Source organism: Pipistrellus kuhlii, unplaced genomic scaffold (assembly GCF_014108245.1).
Source record: "Pipistrellus kuhlii isolate mPipKuh1 unplaced genomic scaffold, mPipKuh1.p scaffold_m20_p_9, whole genome shotgun sequence".
NCBI lineage: Eukaryota > Metazoa > Chordata > Mammalia > Chiroptera > Vespertilionidae > Pipistrellus > Pipistrellus kuhlii.
The window spans coordinates 33319150-33338718 of record NW_023425595.1 but is presented as its reverse complement, the minus strand read 5'-3'; the positions used below and the strand labels follow the sequence as shown (position 1 = coordinate 33338718).

Genomic DNA, 19569 nt, shown 5'->3' with positions numbered 1-19569 from the left:
TGATCTATGATTCTCATCATTGATGTTTCCATCTCTCTCTTTTCTCTCCCTTACTCTCTGAAATTAATAAAGTCATATTTAAACAAAACAAAACAAAACAAAACACACACTGGATAGTTCCATATTTAAAAATAAAAAAATATAAATACTGATCAACTGCAAAATCTCTTCCCCATCTTAGACTGAAGGTTCAGAATCTAAAGAACCATGGGATGGGAATTGGAAGGAGAAACAATTTCAGATGAACTATAAACTTATTGGAAGAAGTGGAAAACTTTCCAAACTAATAAGGCATCTAGGATCTGACATTCCATTCAGCTTCAGCCAAACACTCCTGAGCCAGCCCTCTAGCATGGATGATGCCTCATTTTAGTCTGTCTATCACACTCGTGCTTCCCGTGTAGGTGGGTCTGATTTTTTTCTCTAACTCCTTGATGATGGCCAGTAACTGTAATTGCTCTGGGGCTCCTGGCTGTTCCCAGTTTCCTTGGTGTAGCCTAGGGATGGTGGCTTATGGTCAGTCAGCTGCTGGTCTGTGGAGGGCAGGTGGGCGCTCCCAGGCTCCCAGCCGCGTTGAGGCAGGCAGCAGGCATGTTTTTGGTCCAGTTTGGTTTGTAAGGTATCCGGAGAGAGTGACAAGGTGTGCGGGGCAGCTGGTGTCTGAGTGCCAGTCTGTGCCTACCCTGTTTCTGCTGCACTTTTAAAAAAATATATTTTATTGATTTTCTACAGAGAGGAAGGGAGAGGGAAAGAGAGCTAGAAACATCGAGAGAGAGAAACATCGATCAGCTGCCTTCTGCACACCCCCTACTGGGGATGTGCCCGAAACCAAGGTACACGCCCTTGACCAGAATCGAACCTGGGACCCTTCAGTTCTCAAGCTGATGCTCTATCCACTGAGCCAAACCAGTGAGGGCTTCTGCTGCACTTTTTGTTGATGGTAGCTCGCTGCCACAACCCACAACATTTCTTTAAATTTGAAAAATAAATGCGGAAACAATACAGCACCTTGCCAGACTTAGCAAATTATACTTTTATTTCTGAATAAGTGATTACCTATCAGTAAAATGAACAGAGATTTGGAAAGAGCTAATTTTCAGGTTGATGGGAGGAGTAGTCCATCTGATCTGATTTAATTTTTTTTTTTTTTTTTTTTTTTTTGAGAGTGGGACAGGGAGAGAAACATTAATTGGCTGCTGCTTGCATGCCTCTTACCAGGGATCAAGCCTGAAACCCCAGCATGTGCCATGACTGGGATCAAACCAGCCACCTCTTTGTACATGGGATGGCACTCAACCAACTGAGCCACACCAGCCAGGGCAGGTATAAACTGAGTGGCCAGATTATTATGATCTCTGAATGCATAATCTGGCCACTGTGTGTGTGTGTGTGTGTGTGTGTGTGTGTGTGTGTGTAATATATATATTAGAGGCCTGGTGCATGAATTCGTGCATGGGTGGGTTCGGCCAGCCTGGCTAGAGCGAGGGGATATAGGTGATTGGCTGGCCTGCCTGCTGGTCTAACTCCTGGTCGAGGGGACAATTTGCATATTAGCCTTTTATTATATAGATATACACTGAGTGGCCAGATTATCATGCATTCAGAGACCATAATAAACTGGCCACTTAGTGTATATACATATATATTTTTAATCCTCACCTGAGGACAAACTCAGAGCAAAGGAGGGAGGGAGGGAAGGAAAATAGAGATTGGGAAGCAGGGGGCCAAAAACATCATGTGAGAGAGAAAAACATTGATCAGTTGTCTTCTCTATACTCCCTGACCAGTGATCAAACCCGCAACCCAGATATGTGTCCTGTCCTGGAAATGAACTGGCAACCTTTTGGCACACTAGATTACCAACCAACTGAGCTACTGAGCCACTCTAGCTGGGCTGATAGGATTTTTAAATCATTTTCTTTACTGTTACGCTTTCTTTTATATAACTTTTAATTTGGATCCTCAAATTTCTTCTGATATAAATGGGATCGGAATTCTGTGTTTCATGTTGGAGCTTTCCCTAGATGTCTGATGATCTTTGGTGTCTATATTTTTAAATGGGAGATACTAAAAAGCTGCCTGGAAATTCTAAGTACTTGGTCAGGGCTTACTGATTGTGGCCCTCACTGGTCTATTTGTGGGGCAGCTACAATGATAGTATTTTTATCTTTCCACTATGGTGGGTGAGATTCTCATGAAGGGTTCTCTGGTCACCTTTGTAGAGGTTATAGGACTGGCTGCTACTGGTCTAGAAGCTGAATGGGGGAGGAAGACAGCCAAGAGGTCCTCAATATTCAGTTTATTAGACTCTTATTTTCAGTACAGTAACCCTGCCTTCAACTGTGCCTGCTATTCTTTGTCTAGAGATCTTCTATTTTTTCATTTCCAGAGGGAAAAGAAAACCTGAACATGGAGCTACCAGTTTCAGAATTTTGTGGGGGTTTTATAGGTTAAATTGTTGCTTTTTAATTTTTTTTCACTGCTGGCTTAGTAGCCATCTTTCTTAGATCTGATAAATCAGTTCCTGTTCATTCATTTGCTTTATAGCTTTCAATATTTTGTGGTTATCGCTCTCCTCCATTTCTTCATTTTTATGCCTTTATGCCTTATAAAAATCCAGAATGTATATAAAATTCATTATATTATATATCTCCCTTTACAGAATAGACATATTATTTAATCTTTCTTAGAATTAAAGTTCATTACTTTTGAACATCAGTTATTCTGCCTTTTTGTGTTATACTGTACCACAGGAGCTATTGTAACTTAAATTAACTACTTTGAATCTATATTTTAAAACACAAACAAAAGCAAAGGGCCACCTGTTTAATGAGTACTATGCTTTTTACATTCTTATGGTGGTTTGGAATTATTGTTTTACATTTTCTCCTGCTGTTTGTGAAACACAACAGACAATATTGTTCTCCTTTCTTACTTTGTCACTCCTCACCTCCTATATGTGGGTGCTCTCAAATTACTGAGTTTATTAGATGTGTATTTAAGGGAAGAGTGAGGCCCTGGGGACTCTACTAGTGGTAAAGTGGGAAGAATTAAAGACACTTATTTTGGCTTGGAAGAGGCCCTTTTAACTCACTTCCTAGTTCTGTGTGTTCCAGAAAGCAAGGTTATTGGATTGCTGAATTCTATACAAATGGGGGGTATTGTAATAAAACTTCTGGCTTGTCAAGTAAATTGCTTTCATTCATATCATCTTCTTTTTATTTCAAGCTTCACAGTAATTCTACAAGTAGTAGGGCTTGTAAGAGTATTCCATGTGTTTTAGATAGGACAATTTGAGGTTCAGAATGATTAAATGACTTTTCCCATCACCTAACTGAGTGGTAGAACTGGGCCTAATCTCAGGTTGTCTGACTCAAACCTTAGTGCTCTGACCCTTCTCTGTCCGGTCCCTTTAGATGTAACCACCTTCAGAGAGGGTCAGATTCATAAGATTAGAGTTCAATGCAATAAGGAATAGTCCTCATTTGATCCTTATAGTAGAAGCGCGGTGGGACAGGTTATATTTTTCCTATTTCCCACCTGGGGAAATGGAAGCTCAGAGAGATTGACTTGTTTAAGGTCACCTGATAAAATAGAGAGATGGAGTTGTGACTCATTCGCTTCTTTTAACTCCAAATCCTGCTCTCTGATTGCAGTGCATGGCACTTCCTCCCTAATCTGAGCTGCCAGAAAAGAAGATATCCCAGCCACATGCATATTAGTTTGAACTGTTAGTAAACAGCCAAGTCTTCTCTTCCTGGGAAGGGTTCAGCTGATTGAAATTCTCAGGCTGTTTTTCCAATTTATGTAAAGGAGGAAGATAAAGAACTGTTGTGTTTGGACTTGCAACAAGCTTTAATTCCTTTAGTGGAAGCATTGAAGTTACACAGTTGCACTGCCAGTTTGGCACAAGGAAGTACTTAAGCTCTCAAATAGAAATACGTAGTTTCTAGTACAGTTTAATAACTCTGGACCCCAGGAGGGAATCATTATGAATCAAGGAATGTTAGGTCTTTAAAATCCATTCATTCTTAGTGTTAAAAGCTGAATTTGTCTAGGCAATTTAGTAGAGTAATTCTGGGTATCTTTATTGAGCTCATGTACAATAGTATACTAGGAACAATAATAGAGACTGGGGAATGTTAGGAATCTCATGGTCTGTTTGGGAAGGAACATGTAAACAATTACATTATAGTGTAAGGAAGTGCTATAATTGAGAGAGATACAAAAAGCACTTAACAGGGAATGATTAATTCTTCCCGGAGCAAGAGTTGGGAGTGATTGGAGAAAACTTTACAGTGAAGATGATGATTGATTTGTGCCTTTGTAGGATGGGTCAGCTCTTGAGACAGAAAGGGATTGAAGGGCATTGTAGGGACAGGGAACAGAATGTGAAAAATGTCGAGAAATATGAAAGAACTTGTTTAAGGGAAGCAGTGGAAGCTTGATTCAGCTAGAACCGGAGAGTCAGGTAAACTAGGCCTCCTCTGGTCTAGGGCTCTCAAAGCCTCTTCCCCTGTCAGCATCTGCTCACCATAGGTGTATTCTTCCTTATATACAAGTGTTCTCTGAAACAGGCTGCATCTTCCTAGTCTTGTAAGCCTTTCTTTCAGCTTAGTTAGGATAATTACACTCTCCTCTGAAAAGCTTTCGAGGCTAATTCCTGATACCTCTCTTCTTCAAACTCCTGTTGCCCTTTTTGTAAGCCAATGCAGTTCTCTCCCAAGTTAATACGGACAAGTGCTCATTCATAATTTATTTCTGTATTGCTTCCCATTCTAGAAGGATTCACTATTAGCGACATTTTCTAATTATGCTGAGTAGAGGTTTATTTCTTGGTTACTTATACTTCTTAAGTCTTGGTTATAGGTTTATTTTTGAAGTTGTGTAACCTTCTATTCAGTTCAGGAATCCTTCAGTTTAGGGAATAAAGTGTGGTGAGATGAGGGCCTCTAGGGAGCCTTCTCTTCCTAGAGCTATAGTAATTCCTGCCCTACAACTAATTCACTAACCCTCCCTCCCTCACTCTTTTTTTTATTTTTCAGTGTCTGTATCACCTACTAGATATTGGACCCCTTGAGTGTAGGGATTTGGTATAGTTTTAACACTTGTGTTTTTTTCAACTGCCAACCAGAGCCTGGACACTGAATAAGTGTTTGTTATTCTGGTTTCAGTTCTATCACTCTGACCTTCAGCAGGTCACTTCCAATATTTGAAACACCGACTTTCTTATCTATAAAATATGGAGGCTGGACTCTATGACGGAATATAGCATTTGCCCTACTTATAGTAATCAGGGATCAGTTGAAGCAATAGAAGCCACACTAGTAATTTGAACAGGTAAAATTTAATATAAAGAATTGTTAACTAGGTAAAAAGTGGTTAACTACTAAAAAGAGAATAAGATGTAATAGGGAGGTAAATGCAGAAAACCTACCTCCTATCCCTAGGGCTGAGGGAATAGTGAACAAAGGAAGAACTTAGAAGCTTAAGAAAAGAGTTCTCCACAAGACTGAGTTTCAGTTATAGGTTCCTAGGAATGTGCTGCTTGTGTATTGGTGAAGAAGAAACTGTCTGGAAGGCATTCATCTTAGAACCTGTAGAGCCACTGTGTTGAAATTTATCAAGCCTTCTGTGCACTGATCTATTTGCCTCATAGAGAAACCAAACACAGGAAAACGTCCCTTCTTTCCCCTTTAGCCGTGTGGTCTCCTTCGAGCACCCTCTATTGGCAGAACCTGACATGAACCAGCTGAGAAAGGAGAAATGTAGTCAGCAGAGTCCAGTCCAGTATCGAAGAGAAGGGCAATGAAGAATTGGTTTGGAGCTTAAAGGCAAATTTTTAAAACATTCTGTATTGTAATAACTTGTTTTTCTATTTGTCTTCCTCATTGCACCATGAGCTCAGTAGTGGCTGACATAGTGTCATATTTGTTTGTATCTGCATTGTTCCCAAAGGGGCCTAACACTAAAGAGTCGCTCAGTAAACACAGTTTGAATGCAGAAAAGTCTCTCCAAGATTAGGAAATTTAGGTGTTGGGACCAGGCATTCTCCCTAGCAGTTAAAACCTTATTGAATGCCATTTGTCTTGTGCGTTCATTGTATGTAGTTTGCATTAGATGCTAGAGTGAGGACAGTGAGAACATTCTCTTGTTAATATTCATGTGAAATTAATTATATCTCCTCCCCCAAAGTGTGCTAATATGAAATCTAGGCTAGGTTCTTTGCACATAAATAAATTCATCAGAAATTTAGTTCATTTTCTTGTAATAGTATCTCCTGTATAATTTAGTTCGTTTCCTCCCAATAGCCCATTGTATTATTCCCATTTTACAGATGGAAAAATTGAGGCCCAGAAAGGTTGAAGGACTTGACCAAAGTTATACAATTAATAAGTGGCAAAGCTAGCTTAAATTTGGCTAGTTCTGAAATACATGTATTTTAACCCTCCGAGGATATGTTTTCATTGATTTCTATTTATATATTTATTTTGTTAATCCTCACTTGAGGCTATTTTCCCCCCATTGATTTTTTAGAGAGTAGAAGGGAGGAGGAGAGACTGAGGGAGAAACATCAATGTGAGAGAGACACATTGTTTGCCTCCTACATGTGCCCTGACCTGAATTGAACCTGAGGCCCTTCAGTCCATAAGCGGACGCTCCATCCATTGAACCACACTGTCTAGGGCTGTTTTTATTGATTTTTAGAGAGAGAAGAAAAGGAGAGGGGAGACAGAGACAGAGACAGAGACATCCATGTGAGAAAGAAATATAGAGCACTTGCTTCCTATCTGTGCCAGACCAGGATCAAACCCACAACCTTGGTAGGTCCCCTGACTGGGAATCAAACCTGCAAACTTTTGATATATGGGACAGCAATCCAACCAACTGAGCCATTCAGCCAGGGGGGCTGTTCTAAAACCTGAACAGGGCAACATCCTCTTCCTTTCTCCCAGCTTATGAGAGCAAGCACTGAGTTTTTGTTAGCTGATGGCAGTAGAAATCTGTAGAATTGATTTCTGTTTCTGGCCATTCACGTCCGGGCAAGTAACAACAGAGCAAAATAGCAGCACTTGCAAGGACAGTTTTTGCTAATAATTGCTATTTAAAATAAGCCAGTTGGAGTCGAGTCTCAGAAACCCCATTTTGGAAACAGTTGTATCTGGCAACAGGGTTTTACTTTTTTTTTTTTTTTTTTTTAACCCCATATAAGCAGCTCATAGCCAAGTTCTGATGCATTCCCTGCAACATTAGGCTTCTCTCTTGCTCCTATAGACTACTTTCCATTTCTAGGGCCTGAAACTAGATAGACCACTTAAATATTATTAGGAAGCAAATTTATGAGGCTGGTGTGTTTGTTCCTTTTGGGCCAATGCCCACAAAGCTTTTAAGTAAATTATTTAGGCTTAAGAGTCAGTTATTCCTTTTCCAGGCCATCAGCCAGGCAGAGTTGGAGACCCTGATGCCTTATTTCATTGCTTGAAGGGTCAGAGTATTGCGTATGGCCTGGAACAGATACTGTTAAAAGAAAAGCTTTGCATTGAAAGCATTGAAGAAGCCAGTAAATCAGGATTTCCTAATCTAATTATCAGCGGGTTATTTTGTGATGATCCTCTGGGCTGGCCGCTGAGATTGGCGGATGTGGAAGTGTGATTCCATCATGACGGTGAGAAGCCCTTGGATCAGTGTCACCTGTCCTTACTTTGGTACTGTCATTGACTCTTGGGGTAGTTACCGACTCCTTTGATTTTCCTGGCAATAAACGCTGCTGCTATCCTGCTTTTGAGAAATGATGACATTTATTCTTTGTAAGGAACTGAAGAAAGAGTCTGTACATATCATTTATTTTTAACTGCATACTCAGAGTTGAAATTTTATTTTCATTTTAAGATTTAGTATTGAACAGGAAAGGCAATGTAGTGGAATTAGTATGGGCTTCAAGAGCAAAACCACTGGATAGAATCCCATCTGCTACTTAATAACTTAAAAGTCATTGTCTGAGCCTCAATTTTCTCATCATTTTATGGGGATAATGATAAATAAGAATGACAATAATAGTGATCCATAATTTTGGGTAAGTCTGAATTTCTCTGAATCTTAATTTATCTGTAAAACGGAGGCAGCAATTCTTCAGTAATAGGTTTGGTTTGTAAAGAAACTGGTAATGTAAATGGAAGTGTCTATTGGAGTGTCTGGCATGTGGTATTTGTGTATGCTGAGTGATAAGTGAGTGGCTATTATTGTTCTTACGAGACCTAAAGGAAAAGACTCCTGAGGGTAGGATAGTTTCTGTGGGATGGGTCCCGGCTTATTAAACTAGAGGCTCGGTGTACGAAATTTGGGCATGGGGGAGGGTGTGTCGCTCTGCCCAGCCTGCACCCTCTCCAATTTGGGACCCCTTGAAGGATGTTTGACTGCCCGTTTAGGCCTGATTCCTAAACGGGCAGTCAGACATCTCTCTCACAATCAAGGACTGCTGACTCCCAACCACTCACCTGCCAGCCTGATCAATGCCTACCTGCTCTCCTGCTTGCCTGATTGCCCTAATTGCCCTCCCCTGCCGGCCTGGTCAACCCTAACTACCCTCCCCTGCCCACATGGTCACCCCCAACTGTCCTCCCCTGCTGGCCCGGTCATCCCTAACTGCCCTCCCTTGCCAGCCTGGTCACCCCTAACTTCCCTCCCCTGCTGGCCTGATTGCCCCTACCTGTCCTCCCCTGCTGGCCTGGTCACCCATAACTATCCTCCCCCGCAGGCCCGGTAACCCCCAACTGCTCTCCCCTGCAGCCCTGGTCCCTCTCAACTGACTTCCCCTGTTGGCCATCTTGTGGCGGCCATCTTTGACCACATGGGGCAGCCATCTTGTGTGTTGGAGTGACGGTCAATTTGCATATTACCTCTTTATTAGATAGGATACTATTGTATTTAATTCTTTTAGTGGAACTCTTGTCATTTCCTTTATAGTTTTTTTTAAAAAACTATATTTTATTGATTTTCACAGAGAGGAAGAGAGAGGGATAGAGAGCTAGAAACATCGATCAGCTGCCTCCTGCACACCCCCTACTGGGGATGTGCCCGCAGTCAAGGTACTTGCCCTTGACTGGAATTGAACCCGGGACCCCACAGTCCTCTGACCGATGCTCTATCCACTGAACCAAACTAGTTTTTGCAACCTGTATAGACAATTTTACTTAATCTGGTAATGTTCTTTTCTCCTCTTGTGGTGTCTACAGAGAAAACTATGCAGTCGTTTCCCCTGAGAGTTTCCTTCCCAAGCTGTAGTGCTGATGGTGTTATTCCAAGTTGCTCTCTATAGAGAAAGGGCGTACAAAGGCTGAGTTGTGGTTCAAAAATCCCAGTAGCTTGTATTTCTGAGCCCATTGTTTTGTGCATGAGACTGAGGAAGGTTTGTCAAAGGCCTATAAGGAGGTGTGATCGAGCTATTCTTTGCTACTTCATTTTTTAAATAGTTGTGGTTGTGGAGTTTAATGAAGAAATAATTAATAATTTAGACTTTATAAACTTAAACAACTACTCTGTGAAAGAACTTGTTTGGAAAATAAAAAGACAAGCCACAAACTGGGAGAAAAATTTTCCAAAACACATATTTGATAAAAGATTTCTGTTCAAAAGACAAAGGACTCTAAAACAAAGCACCCCACTAAAAATGAGTAAAAAATCTCTTTTTTCCTATTTTTTAGTCTAAGTTAAGAAGGAGGGTTGACCAGTAAAAACAATGTTGTATGGACCAGTAAACTAGCTGTCTCTGCAAAGCTGGCCTGTGATCTCTGCTTTGCCTCTTCAGAAGGCAAGAGACTTCACGTTTGAGTTTCAGCTGTTCCATTTCAAGGGTTTCATTTCTCTTTTTGTCACAGAGTTACAGAATCCTTAGAGGTCTTCAAAAGCTGAAATACAGAGAGTAGAGGATTTGTTTAAAGTTATATTTATTGTAAAACCAGACCTAGACTTTTTCCTGTTAATTCTCTTCCTGCAGTTTTTTTTTTTAAGTAACTTTATTTTATAGGATGTTTATCCAACAATAAGCAGTTAATTTTTTTTTTTTAAATCCTCTCTTGGATATTTTTTCCATTGATTTTCAGAGAAAGTGGATAGGAGGAGGGGGGAGGGAAAAAGGTAACATTGGTGTGTTACCTCAGGCTGGTACCGAGAATCAAACCTGCGACCCTTCCCTGAGCATGCTCCAACCACTGAGCCGTGCCAGCCAGGCCGAAGCAGTTAATTTTTGAGAATAATCTGGTTTTCCTTCTCATAAATGCTGCAGGATTGTATTGAGCTGTAAAGTTTACAAAGTTCTTTCATGGCCGGTGTTGCTTTTTCTTTACAACACTTCTGTAAGATTAGCCAGGTAATCTTAATGATTTTTTGTTTTGTTTTGTTTTTTTGAAAACGGAGAAAAGTGAGGCACAGATAGGGGAGGCAACTTGTTGAGAATCATATAGTGAGTCAAGGTGAGGGTTAGAATTAGAACTAAAGAGCAAGAAAGCCCTTTTAGTTTTAGGTTCTTGATTATCACTGGGAACATTGTCACACCTTGCCAATGCTGGATGTTATCATTCTCTATAATGTTTGCCAATCCAGTGAGAGTTTTAGTTTTTATCTCTCTAATTACTAGTGAAGTTAAAATATTTTTAAATGTTTATTGGTCATTTATAGTTTTGTGATTTTTTTGGCATCCTTTATTGCACATTTTCTGCTAGGTTCTTTAACTTCTGTCATTTTTGCCAGGGCGGGGGCTGAGGGGGCCAATGGGGGAAAGTCATCCTCTTTTTAAGTATATTAAGGTTATTCATCTTTTGATATATATGCTGCAAATATTTTTGATGTTTTATTTTTAAAACTTGGTACCTCTCTAGAGCACCAGAGAGAAAAAAAAATTTTTTATATTGGGGTAACAGTTTAAAAAATAGCTTACCACTAATGCTACTGTTGGATATTTACTTTATGAATTTTCCAAGAACTTTCATATTTTTTCTGTCTTTTGTCCTTTAAAGAGCTTCATGAGAGGGCTTATGATTATAAATCAGATGGATTTAACATATACATCTTACCTACTTTTAAAAACTCCATTAAAATGGAATAAAAATAGTATTAACTCCTCACAAAGGCTAAGAGCGTAGGAGAAGATGGAAAAGAGGCACAAATGATGAATGAATTAGTGGATTAGGGAGACCGGAAAGCTAAGGCTACTGAGGGAATGTGACAGTGAACAAAGCCATTTTGTGGTACTGAACCCTGGAAAGCCAGGGTTATATTGGAGATTTTTGGCGTCTTGAATGTTAGAATGAGAGGCAGAGCTGAAAACAGGAATTCAGAGGTTATATAAGGTCTTTATTTCAGCGGAACTTTGGAGGTCTATTCTCTAAAGAAATAAAACCAGAGAGGCCCTAAACTTGGGGACACCAAATTTAGCTTTGAGTAAAAGAGGGACATTCTAAACGGGATAAGTGAAGTCTCCATCCAATTCTTCGCTTCCAGACATAGGCAGGCTTATTCCCCTCAGGAGGGAGATTGGAGGAATCTTCTCTGAAAAACCGACTCGGACATTTGAGGGCCTCCCCAATAAAAAAAAAAAAAACTAGGTTGGCATTCTCTCTTGTTAGAGTGAAGCCTAGAAGTTAACAAGCCTGGCTGCATATATAACCTATCTGTGTGTACCTTATTTTTAAATGTGAAATACTAAGCGAAGATCACTTGATATCGAAGGAGAATCTCTAATATGATTTTTCACAGAGAGGAAGAGAGAGGGATAGAGAGTTAGAAACATCGATGAGAGAGAATCATCGATCAGCTGCCTCTTGCACACCCCCTACTGGGGACGTGCCCACAACCAAGGCACATGCCCTTGCCCGGAATCGAACCCAGGACCTTTCAGTCCAGGCCAACACTCTGTCTACTGAGCCAAACCGGTCCTGGCAGAATCTCTAATATGAATAACAGGAATAAAAACAAACAGATAAAATTAACTCCATTTCCAAAAAAGAGAGAGAGGGTAAGGGAGAGCACAAGAGACATGTGGAAAACAAAAGAAAATTAGAAAAAACTCAGATCAGAGAATATCTTGCCTAAATGAAAAAATAATAGGATCTTTTAGCCCTAGCCAGTTTGGCTCAGTGGATAGAGTGTTGGCTTGTGGACTGAAGGGTCTTGAGTTTGATTCTGGTCAAGGGCATATGCCTGGGTTGCGGGCTCAATCCCCATTAGGCAGCTGATCAAGGATTTTCTCTCTATTCATTGATGTTTCTATCTCTCCCTCTCCCTTTCTCTCTGAAATCAATCTGGTTAATAAATAAATATATATGTTAAAAAAAAAATAATAGGGCCTTTAAAAAAAGGAATTAGAGAACCAGAAAGAACTTTTAGACACTTAAAAATATATCAGAAATAGGAGGAGGCGGCCAAGCCCAGGATGGCCAGTCCAGGAACACCCAGACCAGGAGTGGCCGGGCCCGGAGAAGTCGGGTCAGGAGCAGCCAGGCCTAGAACATCCAGGAGCCAAGCCTGGAGCATCCAGGCCGGGAGCGGCCGGGCCCGGGACAGCTGGGCCCAGAGCAGCCGGGTCGGGTGCGGCCAGGCCCGGAGCAGCAGCTGCCAGGCTGGGAGCGGCCAGGCCCGGAGCAGCAGCTGCCAGGCTGGGAGCGGCCAGGCCCGGAGCAGCCGGGTTTGGTGCAGCCAGGCCTGGAGCAGCAGCAGCCAAGTCCAGAGCAACTAGGTCGGGAGCGGCAGTGACCAGACCCGGAGCAGCTGGTTGTGGAATGAACCAGAGCAACAGAGGCCAGGCCCGGAGCAGCCAGGCCCGGAACAGCTCGCTCCTCGCCTGCCCCTGCCCCACGGCTGCCTCTCAGACATGGCTGGAAACTTTTGTGGGAACTTGAGGGTCTGCTGAATCAAGTGATGAAGGCTTAGATCTGGATGTGTTGAGTTAGTATAGCGCTGGGGTGTTGATCTGTGAGTGCCTTGGGTGGGGCCTGGATGAGGCTGGTTGACCTATTTGGAAATGTCTTTTGTGTGAAGTGTATCATTGGGCATGTGGAAGTATTGATATGAGAAAATGCTAAGTAACTGATTTACTATCTGAAAAGGGATTTACTATCGGGGAAAGGGAGGGAGGAAGAGACTGAACATAAACTGTGCACCTATGGATGAGGACAATGGGGGATGGGGAGGGGGCAGAGGGTGGGGTGGGAACCTGGTGGAGGGGGGAAGAAATTAGGAAACTTTGTAATAATATGAACAATAAAGATTGATTAAAAAAACAAACAAACAAACAAACAAAAATATATATATATCAGAAATAAAACATAAAATAAAGACGTAGAAAACAGGAGAAGAAAGAAATAAGTTAAAGGATTTATTTATCAGCTTCAGATTCACTTAAGAGTTGATTTAATTATTTTTAAATATTTTTTAAAAGTTTATTTCAGAGAGGGAGAGAGAGATAGAAACATCAATAATGAGAATCATTGATTGGCTGCCTTCTGCACACCCCACACTGGGGATCGAGCCTGCAACAAGTATGTGCCCTGACCAGGAATCAAATTATGATCTTCTGGTTCATAGGTTGATGCTCAACCTCTAAGCCATGCTGGCCGGGCTGATTTAATAATTTTTCATGATTTTTCTTTTCTTCAATTCCCCTAGCTTTTCCCCTTTAGATCTCTGGATCTCCCTGTGGTTAGATATTGGATTAAGAGAGTGCTGAGGGAGCTGGGTGGAGGCCTGATGACTCAGGCAGAGGGGGGTGCACAGGGCCCGAGGAGCCCAGGTGCTGCCCAGGGCACAGAGGTCAGCTGGGACCTGCCCTTCCACGCCAGACGCTCATGCTTCGGCCAGGCCTAGGGACTGTACCTGTGCAAGAATTTTGTGCACCAGGCCTCTAGTTACCATATATGGAAATAATGCCCAGAGAGTTAGGGCCTGAAGTTTTAGAATGAATAGCTAGGAACTGACACTTAGCTCTGGCTCTCTGATTCTCACCAATGCCCTTCCTGCCTCGGAGTGTTTGCTGGTGATGTTCCTGCGAGTGAAAGCCAGTGCTCCCCCCAGAGCCCTCGCAGTATTTTTTATGTTGGTTGTTACAGCCTCTGCATCTGGGACACTGCAAAGTGCCTAGCATAGCAAACAAGAGTCCTAATGACCCAGGCTGATACTGGGGTACTAAATTACCATAAAACTGTTTTCTGAAATGCCAGTTTGGCAGCATGTCCATTTTCTTTTCTTTTGATGGGTTAAGGATAGATCTTTTATAGGAATTGCATGGACCAATGTATTTTTCAGTTTAAAAATTGTTAGCCCCTGACAAAATACCCTGGGTCATAAGAGAGGGAAGTCACAACCTAGGTTTGAGAGTCAAAGACGTTGAATGCAAGCTATTGCTTTATTACCTTTTTTCTCTCTCCTTTAGCAAAGTAGGATTGCTTCCTTTCTCAGCTGTAATTTCAGCTTCCTTGAGAATTCCCTTTTTGACATCTTTGTTGAACTCTAGTGTTACCAAATTTCCTGTGCCACAGCATAGTACTTTGGGTCACTTCTGCAAATGATTTATCTTTCATCCATCATGCATGAGAATTTTATTTTCAGTAAGGAATGCCATTGTCTAGTGCTGGATAATCTTTTTTTGGCCTAACGTGCCAACTACAAGATTCAAACACAGAGTGAAGGCCTCAGGATGAATCAATGGTCTAGTAGTGGTTTACTTCAATACTAGGTTATCCCTTCCCCACTGTTGTTAACATTGTAGCAGTCTTGTCGACAGGCATTAGCTGCAAGCTCCCTTGGTTTTCTTTTCTTCCTGGTGAGGCTGCTGTGGGGTTATTTTATCCAGTTAAAGACTAATTTCCTACTTCTGAAGATGAAAACAAGAGTTTTGTTATTCAGTAGAGAAAATGTCATGACTAAATATGAGCAAAAAAGAAGAACAGAGCTTTATTTTTGTCTCCTGCCAGCCCTGGGCTCGGTTGGAAGGAAAATGTGGGAGGGGCCCTTAGCCTTGTCAAGTGCTCATGGCCAGAAGGTGCTCTTATTCCTGAGGACCAATTCCTTTAGAGGGCTCCACAGGTGTTGCAACAGCAGAACCGACAAGAAAACAGGGTGCCTGTTATTCAGATTGTCCTGGAGAGGGGGCCAAAGGGCTCCTTCTTTTATGGTTCTGAGAGTGCAGTCAGTATTCATAGAATAGGTTACACAAGCAGAAAAGCCACCAGTCCATTCAAATTATAAGACTGAAGTCAACCTTACTATTAAAGGAATAGCACATATGTTTCTTGAAACTACTGTACTATAATAAAATTTTATCAGCTCATCTATAACTTGGAACTTACTGGTTTTCAACCAATGTAAGAGACAAAGAAGCTTGTTATAAGTAGTTATAATTTTTTTCAGCTGATTATTTCATTTGTCTTTGGGTGCAAGGACAGATATTGACAGTAGTGTGAAATACTGTATAAAATTTATTTATTATTTTTATCTTTTAAAAAATATATTTTATTGATTTTTTACAGAGAGGAAGGGAGAGGGATAGAAAGCTAGAAACATCCATGAGAGAGAAACATCGATCAGCTGCCTCCTGCACACCCCTACTGGGGATGTGCCCGCAACCAAGGTACATGCCCTTGACCAGAATCAAACCCAGGACCCTTGAGTTTGCAGGCCGATGCTCTGTCCACTGAGCCAAACCGGTTTCGGCACCCCCCCCCCTTTTTATTTTTTATTTTTTTTATCATGAGCTTGACATCTGATAAGAGGATAAAGCCTTTGGGCAGGGTATGCTGCTCTGGAGTCTATAGAAGGGCTGGCTTCTTTTTAGATTGAGCGTCCCTTGGTGACAGGCTTGATCATTCTCCCTATTTAAGGGTATGGTTTCAGTGAAACATTTTGAGATGACTGCTAAAGAGACTAGTTCAAATCAGGTATGATTTATGAAATGCACCATTAATTAGGCAATGAGAAAGTTAATTTTGTATTTCTGTCCTGGAATTTTAAAGAGGTTAATTACAGGAAGGCCTTCATGTGTTCCTTTATCTTGAAAATATTTCCATTTTTTAATGATGTGCTTGCTATGTGACTACATTTAGTTATACAGTATTCAGTATCAGCATTATTGCTTGAGTTTTTTTGTTTTATATCTGAAGCTATATAAATCTGGTTCTAAAATAGTATTTAAATGATAAGTTTAAGAGGTGACTCTACTGATAAACTACACTCACTGATCTATGATTAAACCCTCATAGTGATTTAATTTGTGCCATTCTCCACTTTATTCACTCTGTTCCTGCCATATTCATTGTCTCTCAGTGCCTCTGAGAGCAAATTAAGTTCTTTTCTGCTGCAGTGCCTTGTCCCTGCTATTCCTTTTGCTAAAATATGTCCCTGCTCCTCCCTCCAGCAAGGTTAACTACTCCTCCCTTATGGCTTAAATGTCACACCACTTGGAGCTGTTCTTCCTTACCTTGACATTCTTGAGCAAATCTCTACATTTGTTCCTTTATGAGCGTCTCTTAACACTTCCTAATTATAGGATGTATTAGTCTGTCCTACCTGCCCTTCATTTCTTCCCTCCTCTAGAGCCACGGTTGCCAACTGGTGGTCTGTGGACCACTGGGTCCATGAGGTCTGAATGGTTGGTGACTGATGCTCTAGGTCTAGGATATATGAGGACAGGGGCAGTGGCTGAGTGGTTCATTATGGCATTCTCAATGCCTGTCACAAATGTCTAGAGCCTAACATTTAGTAGGAATTAATAACATATTTGTTGGTAGCTTGAAAGAACGAAGGATCCTCCTCTTTAGGGAATATCCCAGAGAACCAGGCAGAAGATGAATGGCTGTTTTGGGTTTAGTTTTGGAAGTCACACAGCATTACTTTTCAGGTGATGTGGGTTCTAGACTAGCTGCACGAGTGTGAGGGTGCAGAGATTGGGATGGGAAGGGATTGCTTACTAGTTAGACCCTCCCTCCCTCCCTCCTTTTCTTTCTCCTCACATGAGGATGTTCTTCCATAGATTTTTAGAGGGTAGAAGGGAGGGGAGAGACACAGTGAGAGAAACACTGATGAGACACATCCAATGTGCCCGCACATTCAACAACCAGTTTACAAGCCGTTGACTGGAATCGAACCTGGGGCCCTTCAGTCTACAAGCCTGAGCTGGGCTTTATCTACGGAGCCAAAACTGCTAGGTCCTTAGTTGTTTTAAAAAATAAAATGCTGCCCTGGCCGGCTTGGCTCAATGGATAGAGCGTCAGCCTGCAGACTGAGGGGTTCCAGGTTCGATTCCAGTCAAAGGCACATGCCTAGGTTGCGTGCTTGATCCCCATTAGGGGGCGTGTAGGACGCAGCTGATCAATGATTCTCTCATCATTGATGTTTCTATCTCTCTCTCCTCCCTTCAATAAAGAAATATATTAAAAAATAATAATAATGAAATACAATGCTGACTTACTGACTGACCTTGAGGGTGCTTTATTCCAAGCGTATAAAGGAGGTATGCGGCCTGCCAGCCCTAAGTTTGACCTGCTTGCCTTACACTTTGAATTTTCTGTGATCACATGCTCTTGCCTCTTCTAAGTACCCAGAACAATCTGTATTTTTAAATTTATTTTATCTATTTTATTTTTTATTTTTTAAATATATTTTATTGATTTTTTACAGAGAGGAAGAAAGAGGGATAGAGAGTCAGAAACATCGATGAGAGAGAATCATTGATCAGCTGCCTCTTGCACACCCCCTGCTGGGGATGTGCCCGCAACCAAGGTACATGCCCTTGACTGGAATCGAACCCCGGACCCTTCAGTCCACAGGCTGACACTCTATCCACTGAGCCAAACCGGCTTTGGCTGTATTTTTAAATTGATTTTAGACAGGGAGGGAAGGAAGGAGGGAAGAAGGAAGGGAGAGAGGAGCATTGATGTGAGAGAGGTAAATCAATTGGTTGCTTCCTGTATGCAGGGATCAAACCCAAAACCTAGGTATGTCCCCTGACAGAGAATTAAACTTGCAACCTTTTTGGTGTATAGGATGATGCTCCAACCAGCTGAGCCACCCACCTGGGCTTAATGTGGGCTTTTTAAAGAAAGCTTCCTGGAGTTGGAAGTCTGGAGCTAGGCCGGAAAGATGGTTAGGATTTGAATTTATAGAGATGATACAAGGTTTATGGAAAAAATGCGAGCACACGCTTCTCTTTCTCAATTTGCCTAGAGCAGTGGTCAGCAAACTCATTAGTCAACAGAGCTAAATAGCAGTACAACGATTGAAATTTATTTTGAGAGCCAAATTTTTTAAACTTAAACTTCTAACGCCACTTCTTCAAAATAGACTCGCCCAGGCTGTGGTATTTTGTGGAAAAGCCACACTCAAGGGGCCAGAGAGCTGCATGTGGCTGGCGAGCCGCAGTTTGCCGACTACAGGCCTAGAGCATTGTTGAGCAGAAGTGGAGTGTTGGAGAGTAGAGATTGAGGATCGGTTTAAAAAGCCTAGAATTCTAGATTTGAGGATTTAATTTTTATTTCTGTTAGTATCACTGCAGATAGACTCCCTTTTCAAAGATGAGTTGTGGGAACTATGGACAGTAGCTAGTACTGAACTCTGCCTTTTTACCCTTTACAAATTGGGCCCTTGTTTCAGACATTTCACTTTGATGAACTTAAAATATTCAGCTCTGGCTATTTTTAAAAAACATATTTTTATTCATTTCAGAGAGTAAAGTAGAGGGAGATAGAAACATTAATGATGAGAGAGAATCATAGATCAATTGCCTCCTGCATGCCTTCTACTAGGAGCCAAGCCACAACCTGGGCATACTGTGCACCCTGACTGGGAATCAAACTGTGACCTCCTGGTTTATAGGTCAACCTCAACCACTGAGCCACACCAGCTAGGCAGCTCTGGCTATTCTTGAGTAGTTTCAAATGTCTATGATATTTTGTAATTTCCCACTTCTCTGAGGTGAGCATTTGAGAAAGATTTGATGAGGCAGTGGTGTATGAGAGAGATTTTTTTTAGCTAAGGAGATTTGCCATCTTTGGAAATTTATTCACAAATGACAAGCTTTGTAATAAGTTCTCTTTGTACATACTTGATACTAAGGTCCACAGTCAGCCTAGTCTTGGGTTCTGATCTTAGCTTTATTCCTTGACATACCTTGTGACAAAGGATAAGCTTCTCTCCTTTAGTTCCTGCATCCATAATAATAATAATGCTGGACTGATTAACCTTGAAGGCTCTTCTGGTTCTGATATTTTAGGACTGTATATGGGACACGGATCAGCCTTTTCTTTGACATTCTTTAGGTACACAAATTGTAATATGTTAAAGAGTAATTATATCATAGTGACGGTGCACATACCGGCTTACTCAACACATACTCATGAAATAGTTCTTATTGGTGATCATGCTAACTGGGTTTTTTCCTGTGTCCTTTTTATGTCCTCCGCTGCCTTTGGTTTTGGCTGTACCTTCTGTCATCCTGCAGAGCAAGCCATAGACCCAGAGACACCACTGGGCTCTAGAAGTACCAGAAAAATAACCCCAAACCCAACCAACTGCCCCCATTTAAAC

General features: G+C 41.5%; 1 protein-coding gene and 1 pseudogene across 6 annotated transcripts in view; one reads left to right on the top strand and one right to left on the bottom strand.

Annotated features, from left to right (window-relative positions):
* Positions 1-19569, top strand: part of FAM168A (family with sequence similarity 168 member A) — a 138304-nt gene that overhangs the window by 52124 nt on the left and 66611 nt on the right. The gene's annotated exons all lie outside the window — the stretch shown is intronic.
* Positions 296-5921, bottom strand: LOC118713724 (annotated as a pseudogene).